Genomic DNA, 13,675 nt, shown 5'->3' with positions numbered 1-13,675 from the left:
GTTGTGAATGTTTACCTGGAAAAAAATTGCACCAAGAAGTCATTTAAACTCTTTTAAGACATGCTTGTTCAGTCCTCTCTCTTTGATTTGACACTTTTTTGTACTGTTAAGATCCAAGCTGTATTATTTGTCATTAAATGTATCTAATTGGTCAAAAATGTCAGAAATTTGGGTTGCAGTCTCTCATTAAGGAGTTGAAGGTGGGTCTTGAGGCTCAACCAGTTGAGAACCACTGGACTGAAGGACAGCATCACACCATCCATAGTGGAAGTTTTTCTCTCTCTTCCACTACTCAAAATACAAGAGTGGATTGTACAATTTTAAGCTAACAGCAGCTACAGTTGAGTTTATCAGCTTATGAGGAATTAGACAGTAAGACTCCGGTTAAAGGAGTTTTAACTTCCTGTATAACATTATCTGACTGCTGGTTAGCTATTTTTGTGCAGTAGTTTGTGTTTTCTGTGGAGGGTGCTATAGTAGTGGATAATGAGCTAAATCAGAGCTAACGTGAAGCTAATTTTAGTGTTTTTGCTTGTGTTCAGTGCTGGTGTGTGGTGCATATGCACGTTTTTAGTTGAATTTAGCTAATAACACTTTTATCACATTTGTTAAACTAGCTTATCCAGATAAATAAAACTGTTCATTCAGTCTTCCACACTGTTTTATTCCTATCGAACATCTCTCCTCTCCTAGCTTCTACTGAAAGCTCAACAGGCCTACTTTGGATGACTACAGTTGCTAACGTAGGATTGGACAGTGGTCTTTGTTGGGAGGATTTTAACAAAGGGTCAACTGTGTACTGTACCATAAACAAACTGAACCAGACTGTTCGGTGGAAATTCAGCTAAAGAAGCTAGCTTAGTTAAAATATCTTAGCTTGTTTCTTTTCCCCTTAAGTGAAACTCCTTACTGAATGAAGTCATGTTTAGACCTTAGAACCCAACCAATCCTTTGTCTTTACCGCTTATCCTGTTCGCGGTTGAGTGGGGTTGGAGCCTATCCCAGCTGTCATTGGGCGAGAGGCGGAGTACACCCTGGACTGGTCGCCAGTCAATCGCAGGGCAACCAGGCAGAGACAGGCAACCAGGCACGCTCACATTCACACCTATGGCCAATTTTAGAGTCACCAATTAACCTAATGAGCATGTTTTTGGTGGTGGGAGGAAGCCAGAGTACCTGGAGACAACCCACGCATGCACGGGGCGGGGAGAACATGAAAACTCTGCACAGAAAGGCCCTGACCGAGAAGCAAACCAGGGACTTTCTTGCTGTAAGGCAACAGCGCCAACCCCTGCGCTGTCGTGCAGCCGACCTTAGGACCAGATTTCAAAAAAGAGTAGAGTTCAAGTAAAAAACTGGAGAAAATTGAAAGATAATGTGTAGCTTTTGTGAGTAGCAAATTTGGGGCTAGCTAGCTTGACAGTAGTTAGTCGGCCTTAATCAGTCTCCAAGCAAGCGCAATAAAACAACTTTAAAGTGATGGTTTTTCATGGTTCACATTATAATTAGACAAAGTACTGCTAAAAGTAAACATTTTATCACATTCAATACCTTTTGTTCTAAAGAAAATCCCAGTAAGGAAGAGCTAGAGTTGTAGCTAGCCATGATTGTTTCATGAGTTTTGTCGTGTCGGGAATTTCTTTGGGCGATGTCGTGCTGCATCACTTTTTCACTTGCAATTAATTTTCCTGCTGTGTTGACAAATCAGTTCACGCCAAGTTCATGATGAAAATGTAGTTGCGAGCTGGCAGGAGAAAGTTCAGACAATGTTGAGTGAAGGGAATGGCTGCTTCCGTTCCCATAACCAGCCATCCCTGAAAAATTCAGGAAATGTCCAGTTTTTATGTGTGAACAGCTTTACTCTATATTATAATGCTAAGCTTCTCTATTGTGTTTGTCTTATTTTCATTTTCTTCATCATTTCTGGTTTTATTTGGTTGGTGAAACCATTTATCCGATTGCTTGTTTTTTAGTGAAACGAAGAGAAGAAAAGGAAAATAAAAGACACATTTCTCAGCTTGTCTTTGGTTTTCTCTTCTCAAGGCTGTTACTCAGAGGACACCTCCTGCTGACCCTGCCTCACTTCTCCTTCATGGCTCTCCTCTGTCCTGTCCTATCTGTCCCTGTCTCCCTCACCTGTTCCTTCACTTTTCACACCTGGACTCTATTCTTGGCTTTTTGTTTACTGCTTCTGCTTTCCAGAGTCCCGTCCTCCCTCTCTTCCTCTGTTTCCCCTCTCTCTCTCTCTCTCCCTCCTGCTGCCCCATCTATCACTCACTCCCTCCTTCTCACCTCTCCCTCTGCCTGCTACCTTCTCTGTCTGTCCTTGCTCCATTTCTCCTCTGGCTCACCTCTCATTAAGCCCCTGTGCCCACTGCCACCATGCCCAGTGTCCACCCACACGTCTCACACCTCTCTTTCTCGCTTTTTTGTCTCTTATCTCTATCCGTCTTTCCCTTGTCATTTTCCTGTCATGCCCTTATTTACCCTTCCACACACTTACGCTTCTTTTCTGGTGTTACTTTGTACTTCAATGACATTTAGCAAATCTGGACTGTCTGAATAGGTTGATAATGTGTTTTAGTAAAATGCAAACATTGTTTCATATAATTATCTTTTGTTTTATTAGAACAATGGGTATAGATAAAGACAGAAGGATGGATACTTAGCAAAACTTAACTTGTCATACTGGAAAAATTCAAAGCTTGATCCATAAGGGACCTGGACTTGGTTAAGGTTCTTGAAGATGTTTTACCTTGAATCAAAACAGTAGTTTTATTACTCCTTAATTCAAAAAGTAAGTAATATAACTAAGGTGGGCGGAGCCAAGCAGCATGTCTCTCTTATGAGACAATAATATCCATAAACTGCAAACTTAATCAGCAGACAGACACATCACATACAAAACTAGAAAAACACTCGGAGAGCGCAGACATCCGTCATTAACCCTATCTCCCAATAGTGAAGAATCCTTTAAAAAATTCCTGGATCCATCCCCATGTGTTCCCCACTGCAGCATTTGCTGATTGCCCCCCCGGTGGGGTGGAAACATGGTGAGGTAAAGCATTGGCTTCGCTATGGGTGGACTGTCATGGTGGAAGCATTGCCTGCCGGTGCCAACAGATGCACTGACAGTCTCACCCATGGTCTCATCAGATGACTGGAAGTCACGGCAGAGGGTGAATATTCCTCTAATCCTCCCAGCATTGTGAGTATTCTTGCTACAATTCGCTGTCTTTCTCTCTGTTATGCTCCGACTCATCTCCTTGACCGGGCGTGCGTCTTTCAAACTCAATAAACTCCAAAACTTTAAATAGAAACACACCCAAAATGCTGCTGGGATTGAAGTTACTCATGTCCGCCATCTCCTGGTGTACAGTGGTAACAGCGCAGACCTCTGCCATTAGCCCTATCTCCCAATAGTAAAAAATCCTTTAAAAAATTCCTGGATCCAGATGGTGATCCGGATCACTCCCAAAATGTAATCAGTTCTTCCTTATGGCATTTCTGACATTTCCTGAAAATTTCATCAAAATCTGTCCATAACTTTTTGAGTTATGTTGTTAACAAACTAACTAATAATCTAACTAACAAACCCACCTGATCACATAACCTCCTTGATGGAGGTAATAACTTCAGCTGCAAAGTGAACATAAAGTGCTTGTCTTGAGGCCCCTCTTCTTCAGTGATTTTGACAGTCTGCAGTCTTTGGCGACCCATTTAGCAACTGCATTTTTTGCTTAAGTTAGCCTAATGACTTTTTCCTCTGTTTTCAAAGTCTCAGACAAAATTCCCAAGTCAGAGTAAAATCATAGTAGTCTTGCTTCCGTTGTCTCAGTAGTTAGGTGCAACGTGGTCATAAGACTCAATTTTAGCAGTTTTAAGGCAGTCTTCAGTCTTGGAGTCGCGATAATATCAAATGTGTTTGATATTGTCTGGTCGTATACAAATTGTGTTTTCATTAACATGACTGTCATTCACAACCAATGGGAGCCAGTGTTGTGCATAAGCACATTAAAACACTTCACTTTTCAAAACATGAATTTGAGCCTAGTTCAGTCTGAAGCTGCTGAATGTCCGCTCATTGCGCAAGAAATGCAAAACTTTTTCTGCTCAGAGCTGCAGTCAGATCTCGCCGTACCTGTGTCTGTATCATTTCCGTCAATTCACTCCAGGCTGACATAAGGGGAGTGGCAACCCTCTATTGGGCTCAGTGACGCGACTGTTGTTCATGACCAATGGGAGCTGCGTAAGCACATGAATTCACTTCATTCTTCAAAATATGAGCATGAGCATAGATCAATCTAGAGCCGCTGACTGTCCACTCATAATTTAAGAGATTGAAAAACTTTTCTGATCAGAGCTGCAGTCAGATCTCTGCTCCTGTGTGTTTGTGTGCCTTGTCTGTCAATTCATTCCAGGCTGACATGACAGGTACAGTAAACTGCCACTAGGATTTTCAAAGTAAAGCCCATTCAGTTTGTTTCCATGGTGAGACAACGTTTTCAAACGGTATTTTCATTCTGAAGTGTCTCCGGGATAGTTTCTCGGTTGTTGCAGTAGCATGTGAAGTTGCTTTGCTGTTTAACTTTCCTTTCATTTCTACTCGATGTAAATGATTTAAAATCATCAGATTGTAAGAGATATTAACTTAAATGCGATCTCTATCTTCTTCTACATCTTGTTCACTGCTCAAAATTGTTGTGAATTTCCACCAGATGCATGATGGGAAATAATCTCAAAAGGAATCGTATTCTAGTCTTGTAGTTAGAGACCCCCAGTCTTTGCAAAATCTTAGTCTGAGACTAAAAAGTAAACAGCTTGCTGAAAAAGTATCTTTAGAAGTCAGTCTTTTCAGAATCTTTTAAGAGCTTTAGCAAAGTCTTCTGGTGTAAGGCCGGCCTTAGGCTGGCTTTACACAACTTTGAAATCGCTTGAAAAGTCATTAGGTGTAGGGCCAGCATTCGCTGTTATCATTTTGTTGTCAATTCCAGGCCTGCTGCACTCCGCCAGTGTAGCTTGATGACCACAGCTTGATCATGAGTTGATGGCAGCGACTTTGCAAATACACAACTTTGGTTTTATCTACACCAAATCAAAGTTTTCTGTGAAGTAGACCTCGGTTTGTCTCCTCACTAATCACTCGTCACTTTCACCTCTTTACCCTTAGACATGTAAACTACGCTGGGGGACTACAGAGAGAAGTTAAAATAAAAATTTGGTCATGTGATTAATTTACGTTATTATTTTTAACACATTAAGGTTTCCAGATTAATCATGAGTGCGTGACAGCCCTAATTTAGATTACTGTAGGCCTTTTACTATAAGAATTCAACGTATTGTTCCTTTAACTGTTGCCAGAACAGGAGGTGTTATAAGGAATTAAAAATGTCCTCCAACCAGTCAAAAACAAGAAGCTTAGGTCCCTCCCCTTTAAAACTATAAATGTTGGTCAGTGAACAGGTAATGAATTATGCCTTAATGATCGTCAATTAGGGCTGCATGGCAGCGCAGGGGTTAGCGCTGTTGCCTCACAGCAAGAAGGTCCCTGGTTTGCTTCCCTGTCATGGCGTTTTTGTGCACGTGTGGGCTCTCTCCAGGTATCCTGGCTTCCTCCCGCCACCATAAACATGCTTTTTAGGTTCATTGGTGACTCTAAATTGGCGATAGGTGTGAATGTGAGCGTGTCTGGTCGTCTGTCTCTATATGTCAGCCCTGCGATTGACTGGCGACCAGTCCAGGGTCTACCCCACCTTTCGCCCAATGACAGCTGGGCGACCCCGAATGAGATAAGCGGTATAGAGGATGGATGGATGATTGTTGATTAACACTACCAAAAAAATGGGTTCTTGAAATGTTGTGATTAGTAAGACTCACATTACATTGGGTATGAAACCCTTTAGTCAACTATCTTGTCCAGTCAATGAGGAATCGTCAATATAATCAGGTTAGTTGTATCTTGCCACTTCTTTTCATATAAAAAGCCAGTTATGTTGAGCAACCACCATGACTTTCTATGCTTGCTAAAGTTTATTTCAACTTGAAAAACATCATATTTAGTTGTCTCCCACCACTGACCAGCAAACATGTAGTTTAAAAAATAAGGTCCTATGGTCGTCCTTATATACATGAGGGAGTTTGCCTCACCATACCAAGCCTTCCTGCATACATCAACAATACATCATCTGCCTCACACTACCTCCCTCCCTCCCTCACTCACTCCCACGTTTGCATGTGTTTAGATCACCCGGCAGCCTTGCCTTGACCATACGGCTCCTCCATTGATTACTGCCTGTACTTCTTCGCTCAAAAACATAATGCATCACAAAGACCAAACTGTCCGTGAAGGGCTAAAATAATTGTTTATAATAGACCCTCCACTTGCGATGACAAGAGTGCTGTGATGTGTTTTAGGGTGTAGACAAGAGCTCCCGCTTTGTGCTCAGGTAATTTTCTTTCCAGCCGTAAGTGGTCAAGGTCCGGCGTTTTTAAACGCATGTGAGTGATGTGTTGTGGTACAATCATATTGTTTCAGGAGATGTGCCAATGTCCATTTGGAGAGCAGCAACACTCGTCTCCCCACTTGAGGAACAATGGAATACACTTCAGAGATGCTGTGTATGAAGTATGTTTATGAGAGCGCTCAGACAATAGAGGACGATGTTACACAACACAAGAAATGGGTTTGGCTCTGAGAGAAATGAGGTGGGCCCAGCAGACATCCTTGACATTCACCGATAATTAAAACCTGTTGACATGTTGAGAAAAAGACTGATTCACTGGCAGTGTTTGCAGTAGCATATGATTGCAAAAAGAGCTGCAAACACTTTGAGTGCAGGAGAAAGTGGGTTGGAGTCGTTTGAGGGTGGGGGTTGTAGAGGTACAGTGAGAGAGAGCACTGTTGGTGTTTTGTTTGACATAAAAGCCTGCTAACAGCTACTGTAAACCAGGAGCTTTGCCAAGGCTCACAGGTGTCATCGGGGATCTGGCTTCATGCCACAGAGAGAGGACCCAAAGGCCCAGAGGCTTGCCTGGAGGTGTCACCCTGCTGCGAGATGTGCTGAAACATGAAGGGGAGGAGTAGGGATCAGGAGAGGACAGAGATAAGGGGGAGATAACATCTGACTGTGACTTAGAGCTTTAGCAGGATAAAAGTGATCATACTAGGAGTGAATGTATTTCTATTTAAAACAGACTTTCCTGTTTAAGAAGGCTGAAAGTATTCTGTGAGGAATTGTTGACCACCAATGTTCAGTCATATAATGACTTGTTAATGATCTCAGTGTCTGTCCATTCAATCAAAGGTGTTTATTTTTCTGAGAAAAGAGAGCAGAAAAATACAGTTTGAAGAGAAATGCCTTCGGTTAGGTCAGAGTGTTTTCTAATGACCTCATTTACTAACAACAAACCCTGCAACCAGGAAGGCAAACTCACAGCGCAGCAAGACCTCTCCATTATCCCAGTGTGACAGTGTGAAAGAGAGAAAGCCAAGATGGTAGAATACATGGGAGAGGAGGATGGGAGGAAATAGCTTCAGAAAGGAAGCAGAGATAATGAAGTGAAGAAAGGAGAGGTGGAGACAGCAAGGTAAGAGAGCCTGAAGGAGCTCTGCAATTAAAACAACACAAACACATCTCTGTGTGACTGCTCAACCTTGCCAAGGAAAATAGGTTACCTCTGTTTCTACGGGTGCCCAGAGGAGGTGCAAACTGCTGAGAGTCGTGCCCCTGTGTCATCCTAGAAACATTTTACAACAAAAACTGCTCTACAACACTTTAGGCAAAACTTCTCAAGAAAGGCCTGCATGATCTGTGAAGCAAAAAGCTGGTTTGATATGAACACTGTGGCAGTCATTTCAAGTGAATGGTCATGAGAATAAATCTAAAATAAGATTTGAAAACAAGAAAATTCATGTATCCTGTTGAAAGTAAGAAGATAAATGCTACTGTGATCATTAACTGTTATCACTAATTTTAGAACTATACATTCTTACAGACATTATTGTCACTAAACATGTTTCAGAAGTTGATTTAGCTGCCTAAGGTCACCTATTTGATTTAGATTACTTGCAAGCATCTTGTTAGTTACCATATTTATCAGCAGAAATATTTACCAGATGTGACAGAGAGAATGTTCATCCAATCACCTTCCGAGTTTTTTCTCAAAGCCTCTGCCCTTTCCCAGACACTGTCTATGAGTGGTTTTCTGGATCGATGTGTGAAACAAAACCATCTGGCATGTCATGTTTGCGTTCAGTGCCTTTATGATAGATGAGGACAGTTGACAGACTTGGAAATAAGGAGAGCTGGGGAGAGAATTGCGGGAAAGTGCCACAGGCCGCATTCGAACCAAAGCCAACTGCGTACATGGGGTGCAATTTAAACCGCGAGGCCACCTGTGTCCATATCTCTTTTTTTAATGTGCAAAAATTTTGGCCAAAAAATGGACTTGGTATGCACAGACCTTAACAATAATAAAATCATGCATTAATTAAGTTTATGGGATGTTCTCCTGAAAATTATTAAAAAAAAAAAAAAAAAAAAAAATCAGTAAACTTTCTGGTTAGTGACAAAACAGATCAACCTAATTGAACTCTACACCTTAAAACAATGAAAGTCTCTCTTTTGATCCAGAATTTATCAGGTCAGCGGCTACATGCTGTGTTTCCATACATGGTACTGGCTCAACTTTGCTCCACTTTGTTTTGGTAAAAGAAAACTTTGTTTTCCATTACAGTATATACTGTCTGATGCTAGTACCTCAGTAATGTAAGTGGGGTTGTCATAGCACAACAATGCAAAACTGCCGTGGCATCCAACATGACTACAATGGAGGACGGAGACAAAGGCTTAGTTCACACTGCAGTTGAAACTGACCCGTATCTCATTTTCTGCTCATTTGTGAATCATCTCTTTTTTCTGAAAGTGTAAACAGCACAAGTCACATTGAATCTGATCTTTTCATATCAGATTCAGGCCAGTTTCATATGTGATGCTAAATCAGAAACATATCTGATCTTAGACCGCAGTCTGAACAACCAAACAAAAGAAATCAGATCTGAGCAAAAGATCAGAACTGAGCATTAAGACCTGTAGTGTGAACGTAGCCAAAGTTTTTGTTCCAGTTAGTGAAGAAACCTACCAAACTACGAAATTTAAAAAAAACAAAAGAGAAAAAGAGAAAAGGAAACAGGTAGAATCAAGAAGAGTTGAGCCGGTACCACACTGTAGGAATGCACTGAAATAAGGCAGCTCTTTATGATGGAGGACCTGCTTACTTAAATATTAATGGTTGTTGGTAACCTTTGTGTAGCACGATATTACTTGGAGAAATAGTTACTGTGGCTTCACACAGAGGTTAAAAAACAGTGTGGCTGTAGACTGTTAATCACAGACTGTCCATCTGAGACGGCATGTGTCTCTCTGCCTGCTAAAACATTAGAAACAAAATCAGATTAAACTTCCGTGTAGGGTTAGAGTAAGGGTTAGGCAACACATTAAAACCTGGCCTGCAAAACCTAATTTAAAAAAAAAATAAAGCCCATTAAACAGTGTACTCAAAGGAAAAAAAAATCATCCCACATGAAAACATTATAATTCGGAAAGCATAGTTCATGTAGCCCCGTTAGCTGTGTAAGCTACATAGAAAATGTAGCAAAAGCTAACTTAGCTACAGGTAACATTGCTCTGCATCTAACATAGCTAAAGCTGAGCTCACAAAGCAGCTATGTAAGCTACGTAGATATGGTACCTACATAGCTACATTAGCTTAAGCTATGTTTGCTAAAGCTCATGTTGCTTAAGCTAACCAAGCTACATTGGCTTATTTATTAATATTAATTATGTAGCTAGCATAGCTATGTTGAAGCTAAAGTATGCCACTATAACTACTTTTTTAATTAAATGTTTCACAGTCTGTAATGTTAACAGCGTGGTTATTTCATGCATGTAACAGTCAGACTTTGTGAATAAAGTTTAATTGAAAAAAAAAATCTAAAACTGAACTACATTGTAATGGAAAATTTCAGTGTTTCTTTTCAGGTATACATGGCATCTCAGATTACCAGTCTGCAGTCAGACCTCTCTCTAAAAAAGAAGAAGAAGAAAAAAAAGCGAATAATGCCACCACCTTTAAATGCTTGACATATTTCAAAGAATAGATAACTAATTCCCCATGACACTATGTATTGCTGTGTTTTGTGTCCTTTTAAAAGTATTAGCTCATATTATTTAGATGTAACTATAGCATTACATATGAATAAGGCAGACATAACATTTTTGTTTTTCCAAATCAGAGACTGAAGAAATGCATGTGCTGTCTTTACAGTAGAAACAGCTGTAACTTAAGAATGCTTGAAAGACATTGTCATCATATCAACATATCATCGTGGAAAAGATAACTGAAAAGGACTCACATTAAAAATCATAATCCAAATGTGACTACACAAACCATTTTATAATATCTAAATTAAAATCTGGAGCTACAGTTGCCAGCACTGGCTGGGTGAAATTCCACTCAGCTCAAATAAAAATGAGAAATAGATTCAGTTGCAAAGGTTAATTTCTTTTTCTTGACAGTGAGCGTAAGTGCATCCAGCCGTCCCTCCATCCCTCTCTCCTTCCATCCATCTGAGCATCACTAAAGCCCATCTTAATCTCCCTCTACCACAATCACGGAACAAAGAGCAGAGTGCTGGCAGATCCTTGTTTTTCTAACTAATGTCGATTACATATTTGATAAACATGCATTTGCATTAGCATTAGCCGAGGTCAGGATTAGCAGCGTTCATCCTCAAACTGTTCTGTCTCTATGCTTCGCCTGTTTGTTGATCTTTTTTTCTGGTTGTGCCTTTTTCCCCCCCTCCTGTTGTTTGTGGCCATCTCAAATCCTAAAGGACACGACTCCGCGCAAGCGACGGCACAAATATTTGAAAGGGTGATTAAAAATCGTTTGGGAAAACAGATTATTGACTGTTTCTTTTTTCCCTTTTTTAATCAATCTGTAAACACAAACAGTCTGATCTAAGGAGTCAAAAAGGGTCAGAAATAGTTAACATTTTATCTGTTCACTGAGATTTAAAAGAAAAAAAAAACTTTAGCTGGTTGATCCATCAGTTTCACCCTTATCCCCTGACATGTAACATTTAGGCAGTGCGAGCAATTGCAGGGCATGAAAAAACTTGTAAGTACATGGTTAATGCCCTTCTTCTATCTTTTCCTCAAAAAAGGAAGAATTAGCTCTTTGGCTAACGAAAAGTTTCAAGTGCCTCTGTTGACCGCACACAAAGACACTGATCTGCTTAGCAGGCTTAAAACTCTGGCTCCCTATTTCTTTTCTTTCTGTCTTTTCCTAAACCCCCATACCCCCCATCATACACCACACACTCAGAGATGCCTCAAACACCGTGGCCCACAACGCTAGCCCTCAATGAGGATCTTAAAGACCTCATCCAAACCACCTATTAAACAGCTTAGAGGCATATAATTGTCAAGCAGACGCTTCTCTCCAAAATGGGTTTTTAAAAGCCACATTGTTCCCCTCTGCCACCAAAGGTTGAGTAATCCTGAGGCTTAAGCAGCCGAGAAATGGTCCGTCTCATTCTGTTTTTCTCCCGCTAATAAGATCCTTCCCTTTATGAAGACTCCTGCCTCAATTGTTTGACATTAATGCTAATCAAGCTTTTTGTCTTTCTTTGTAACTCCACCGCCAGACTTACAAGTATTTGTTTCGCAATTCGCTACTCTGTTCTGCTTGATCATCCCTCTTCCTGATGCATTTTCTTTATTTGTTTAGAAAAATAGAAAAGAGGGCAGTAATAATTGGTAATTAAGGAGCATTTAGTGGCGAAAATGAAGAGAGCTAACGGATGCTAGAGTGATGAAATAAAGGAGCTACATTAGTCTCCGGAGTTGAATCCAATTATATTTGTGGAAAACAACATCGGACAAGAAACAATCAAGGAGTCCTGTGGCCGCTGCTAATCAGATTTTATTAGCATCCTTACTGCTCACTCATGGATCACAAATGCAAAAAAGAAATTAGCCAGTGACTTCCTCCGATGGTCAGCTGCTTTTAATTGGAGACATGACAAAACAACTGCGGTGGAAGTCTTGACATCTGGAAGATAATTCAAGGGCCAGAGTATGAACGACGTGAAGGGAGAAAAAAAGGGCACACACTCCTTAATTAAAATTTTTTGGTCTCCTTCCTCCCTGACCAAACAATTACCGCGTTAGAGACCTATTAACCTTATCAACGCAGGCAGAAAGACCCAGAAGATTCTGCGTCTAATAAAGCAGCATCGTGAGACGCAGCGAGAACGAAGACATTTGGTTGATTAAACTATGCAGATGAAACGACGATACCCCTGTTTTAGTGACTTAGTGAGTGGATTCATTAGGCTATTTAAAATGCAACAACACTGAGTTATTTGAGGACACATTGGGTATACATTCATATCTTAATACATGAGTTTGATATGGGACTTTATAGAGATAGAACGTAACATTCTGTGACATAGGACTTAAGAATTTACAGACGACAAGAGTTGAAGGAAATTAAAATAACACAAGTCAAGTAAAAATAAATAAATCTGGCATAAAACTAACAATTATATGGTGACAGATATTTCCAGTTGAGCATTCATACTTCCTTTACTGCTTGGCTATACCTCTTTTGCAACAACCAGTTTACTTACAGTTTACAGATCAGCTGGTTTAGAGTCAGATCACGGGTGAAGACAAATGACGATGTATATCTTAAAGTGATTTAATAAAACTGATAACACTAATGCAGAAAGACAGTGAGGGAGAGAAAGAAGCAGCTTCTGAGTGTATGTAAGGAAAGGAGAGGGGTGCAGGGGTGTGTGTGAGGGGGGTTGGGGGGGCCAGATGAGCTTATTTAGGTTAATTTCATTTTGAGGAAAAGATCCCAATAAAAATGATAGTCAATAAATTGAGATCACTTTTATGATTAAAATAATTAACCCACAGTGATGTACATTTTTTAAATAAAAGAAACAGATGGAAATTAAAAACATGATCCACTTATTGCAACAAGGAATGAGCATTAACCCGAAGATATTTTTTAAACAAAGTGTCCTATCTGGACTTTTTGTATCAAAAAGGTTAAACGTAAATCTGTGGTGATCGGTCAAACTCTAAAACATCAGGGTTTTTTGGGGGGACAACCTTGGCTTTAAGAATATGTGTGCTGCAGTAATGTCACTTGACTTTTTTTTTAAAGTTATGAGACTACCAAAAAAAAAAAAAAGGAAGTGGAAAATAAAACTCAAAGATTTTCATGTATTACACACAATTAATATTAATGACTAAGTGTTTTTTTTTTTGCAAAAACTTGTTCCCCCATCTATTTGGGACTAAAAAGTTTAAAAATAATCATTTTGTGGCAAAAAGTTAACATTTTTACAAAACAAATCCTTGCGCTTTTAGGGATACATCACAGCCCCTCTGTGTCTCTTTGCCTCTGAGTCATTCAGGCACTCTTCTCCAGTTTCTAAGTGTTTGCATATGTGCTGTTCAGTGAAGATTACGTAACAGCAGAGCGGCCTGCCATTGGTTGTCACAGCCCAGTAACAATGCGTACTGGGATACAAACAGGCAATATGGCGACAGGATTAACTGCAGGAATGATCAAAAAATGGATTTGAATAGAT

Source organism: Cheilinus undulatus, linkage group 14, assembly GCF_018320785.1.
Source record: "Cheilinus undulatus linkage group 14, ASM1832078v1, whole genome shotgun sequence".
Classification (NCBI taxonomy): domain Eukaryota; kingdom Metazoa; phylum Chordata; class Actinopteri; order Labriformes; family Labridae; genus Cheilinus; species Cheilinus undulatus.
The sequence above is the reverse complement of the archived record's forward strand: the minus strand, read 5'-3'. Positions refer to the sequence as shown.